Source organism: Charadrius vociferus, unplaced genomic scaffold (genome assembly GCF_000708025.1).
Source record: "Charadrius vociferus isolate BGI_N301 unplaced genomic scaffold, ASM70802v2 scaffold39, whole genome shotgun sequence".
Lineage (NCBI taxonomy): Eukaryota > Metazoa > Chordata > Aves > Charadriiformes > Charadriidae > Charadrius > Charadrius vociferus.
Genome location: NW_009650188.1, coordinates 5,487,852 through 5,492,338, shown reverse-complemented (window position 1 = coordinate 5,492,338; position 4,487 = coordinate 5,487,852).

Genomic DNA, 4,487 nt, shown 5'->3' with positions numbered 1-4,487 from the left:
CAACTCTGGGAATATCAAATGCAGTGGGATTCAATTTCACTTGATTTTCATGTGGTTTTCCCTTTGTAATTAACACCAGACAGTATGCAACTTCTCTTCATCCTACCACCAGATACAATCTCTGCTCAAGACAAACATGTCAAGAAAGGTGACGCTTTTACCCTATACTGCCAAAGGCTTCTAACATATTTTTTTTTTTCCACTTTTTTTCCCCCCTCTATGAATATAATCCACATCCTCGAGGTGATATTCAGAACATCAAATCTCCAAGAGCAGTGGCACAGGTCCCTGAGGGCTCACAGGTACAGCAGCCCCTCCTGCTTCTTATTCACACAGATTATACTCCAGAAACACTGGTGCATGGGCACAGGCTCAGAGAGGATTTTGCAGGTCAGCCTTTCCTACCATTGTTAGGGGGCTAAGGATCTCCAGTGTGTCTGGGCAAAGATGGGGAGGCATGAAACCATCCTGCATCCTTCACAAAGGCAACCCGTTAGTCTTCCTGGCACAGCAAATGTTCCTTTTCCTCTTTATTTCTTCCCACAACCCTCCCAGGCCATGCTAACCAGGTCACAGAACTGATTGCCAGCTCCCCGGGCACATAATCCTCCTGCACCAGCCAAGGTCTTCCACAAGTTTCTGGGGAGCTAAAGGGAGGGATGAGCTTTCTGATCTGTTCATACCTTCTTTACTGTAAAAGGAAGCCAGTTTGACTGGGGTTGTCAGACACTGTGAAAACAATTAACACAGCCATCAGCTCCCACCTTTGCATTTCATCCCTGGGTGTTAAACGAAGGAGGTGAGCAACTTCACAGAATGCAAAGACTTTCTACGCTACTAAGACATGACAGCCTGCAATAGCCATAGCTTGGAAACAACACAGGCAACAGCCACCATTTTTTTTTAAGCCTGAATGAGCTCAGCTGTGCCCTACCTGGCAGGACCTGCAGGAAAGGTAATGCTCCTGTTGATCAGAGGAGTCTGGAACAGTCCCTCTGTGGAGCAAGAAGATGCTGCGCAGCAATATAGCATGGTGCAAAAATCTGGTCAGCAAGGGGCAATTCTGGCAGGCACTGGTATATGAAGGTTTTAGGGAGGATGTCTGTATTTTCATGTCCATTACTACAACCAGACACTGCCAAAATCCTATAGCCCTGATCCAGCAGAAATCCCTGCAGAAAGGGCCCTGAAATCTCTACGGCCAGGTAACACCTGAGGTGGGAACGGAAAATAATGCTCTAAGCAAAAGCAGGGCAAGTCAGGTCTGCTTTACTCCAGGAATGAAGCAGATTCTTCTCCACAGATAAGAAAATAAGAGTTACCTACCATCTACCCCATACAGCTTGACCCTGGGCTCCCATTTCAGAAGACACATAAGGGTTCAGAGCAAGATCTGGGGCTCTCTCTCCAAATTAACCTTTTGGAGAGCGATTTTGCTGCCATTCAAGCACAGATATTAAATATACCCTGTTTAAAGGCACAGTGCATTGTGCAATATATTCCAGATTAGTATGTAAAAAGCCTAATTTTTCCAAAGACAACTGTTTATTTTACAAGTCCTCAGTTGTTACCCTGACTTTTCTGCACAGGGTAGCAGAAACTGGAAGGGACTTGTCTGGATTAAAGCAGCAACAGCTTGCTTCCCACAGATTCAAAATTATGCTCTTCCCTTGTACATATGTAACAGCCGCCATCCGACTCCTTATGGTGATTCCCAGCTGGTACCAGCAGCCCCAAAAGGCCATTTTAAACAGATGTTGCGTTGCGTCCACCCTCCCCCTGATCCCAGTTCAGAGCCTCAGAGAATGTTAGGTTCCATTAACCAGACTGTTTGCCACCTGAAGTCCCAACCAACAAACTCTCCTGTACCTGCAGCACCCAAAATGTCCCCATAAGTCCCTCCCCTGCTAATGCTCACACTGCTGTGCAAGAGCCTGCTTTAGAAAACGCCAAGCCAGTCTTACGGTGCTATGCCAGGAGGCTGCAAGTTCAAAGTCCTGAGCAGCACCTCGGAGCAGAGTTCAGAAACACTTTATTATCACTCCATCACAGAGTTCCCCGCACTGCCCGGCAACTCCAAATGAGCCCTCTATAGCAATAACGGTTAGCTCCACAGGACCACTAAGGTTTCATTAATATTCATGTCCCATTGATACTCAAGCAAGCAATGAAAGCTTGCTTTCTACAGCAGATCATTAAGCGAGGGGAAATGAGTGACCTCTTAAGACCAGCTGCGTCACAGATGTCACCAGGAGCTGAAGGGACAGAGACAGGGTCATCACCCGGCACTTCTTTTAATAAATAACAATTCTAAATGAGCACAGCCTTGCTGTACCCAGTGAAACCCACATGAGACTGAAAGCATCTGGGAAGCGGATGCCTGAACTGAGAGCTGGGCAGGCCAGTGCCTCCTCTCAGCAACCCTGCCCTGGAGAGGCTGGAAAATGGGATGCTGCTGTGCAGCAGGGAATTGAGGAACGCAACATCTCACCAAGCAGAACAGGTCTGTAATTCTGAAATAAATCACGGTGTTTTGGGCACAGTTAGCCCAGTTCAGTGGGAACACTCTCAGCCTGCGGAGCCCAGACACGCTTACCTCCCTCTCCAAGCCATTTATGTTTTTGAGCATCCCAGCGCTTCCTCAAAGCATCTCAGCTCAGGGTACTTAGCAGAGAGCTTCCCAAGGCAGCAGTTACAACACTCCACATAGCAGAGACTTGATCTCAGATTACAGACCCTAATTGCTGCTATCAGTCAGAGTAACAATTAGTATCAGGTTAATCCATTCCCAGTGCTCTCAGGAGAGGATGGGGAAAGAAAAAGGAGTCTTAGTCCCAGTTTACCTTGAGTTCACTGAGAGGCCACAGGAAAGCAACTCACAGGCAAACTTCCCAGGCACCCAGTTTCCCCACGATATTCACCACCTCTGAAACACTCAAAGCAGCACAGAAAAAAAATAAGCTCCCCCAGCCCTCCTAGTCTGAGCTGACAACTGCACTACCTCTACATTTCCACAGAAAAAAAGCAAATGGAAGATCACATCTCACCCAGAAAGAGCTGCCCTCCCTGCTTTGAGAAGCCATCAACATCACCCACAGCCTCTCCCTTTTTTAGCTCCTTCCTTGACTCCTGACACCAAACTCATGCATCAGGTGTGCACCAGACACAGCAGATTCAGCCTCTTAACTCCTTCATAACTCTTATCTCCATACACCCACACTATTGAGACTATAAACAGTGCAACAGGCCACATGCAAGCAACCAAACTCATGTAACCCCTCCAGACATGGCTGCGCGCTGAGCTGCTTCTTTCTGTGGGGATTTGCAGCACACACTACTTCTGAAAAATTTTGCTACCCGACTCTTTACAACCTTTACAAAGTCTGAAGTCATCCCAAACCCACAAGATTTATTTCTAAAAGTACTTGCCAGACCCGCAAGCTTATACAATTAAGAAGTCACCCGTGTTTATCGTTTTCCTCCCAAAAAGCGATTGCCCAAGGACCAGGACAGACCATATTCAAACTCAGAAAAGCAGGATGAGCTTTGTGTACTGCTCAGCCCATTTAAACCAACTCAAAAGATTGGAGAAGAGCAAAAAGCCCTTACAAAGCCAGGGAAGCAACATATTGACTGCCGCAAAGGGTTGCCCCATGAGCACTACTGCCCAAAGCATCCTACAGCTGGGACCAAGGGACAGAAAGGTGTATGGGCACAGGGCTACAGCACCCAGAGCTGTGAGGAAACCCAGCAGGGCCCCAGCCCCAGCGCAGCCCAGGGGCCCCTCTCCCTACACCCAGAGAGGCAGACGCACCCCAGGACCAGGAGCCTCATCCCCAAGAAATCCGCTGGAACTGGGTGCTGCAATCAGCCAGACTCACGCCAGCGCAGCATCCCAGGCTTCGCTCGGCCAGTCGCTTCCACCTGCGCAGCCCTGTGAGCCAAACCTGGAGGCAGCCGGCCCTGGAAGGAGGGAGAGCCTGGTGAGCAGCGCTCAGGGCGCTTGTTTGCGGTATCTGTCCAGGCAGCCACCCTGAGCACGCATCGGCCCTGGCGGCCTCTTTTAAAAAGAAAAAGAAATGGCCCCAGCGCTACAGAGGCTCATATCTCTGGAGCCATTTTAAAGTAAGCCACCTGCACGCTCGCCCACTGCCCCCCCACTGCCCCCAGCCCCTGCAGCCCCTCCCCGGGCCTGCCAAAGCCAGCCTGGGCCCAGCCCACAGCCTGTCACAATGGGCCAGCAAGCCCCACAGCCTGCTGCAGCAGGGCTTGGCCCCACAGCCGGTCACGAGTGGGCCCCAACCCCGCAACCTGCAGGTTTTGGCCCCCCAGCCTGTCACAACAGGGCACCAGACCTACAGCCTGTCACAAGCGGGAGGGACCCAACCCCACAGCCTGTCACAGGCAGGGTTTGGCCCCCCAGCCTGTCACAAGTGGGCTCCAGCCCCACAGCCTGCTGCAAGCAGGGCCTGGGCCCCCACCCTAGC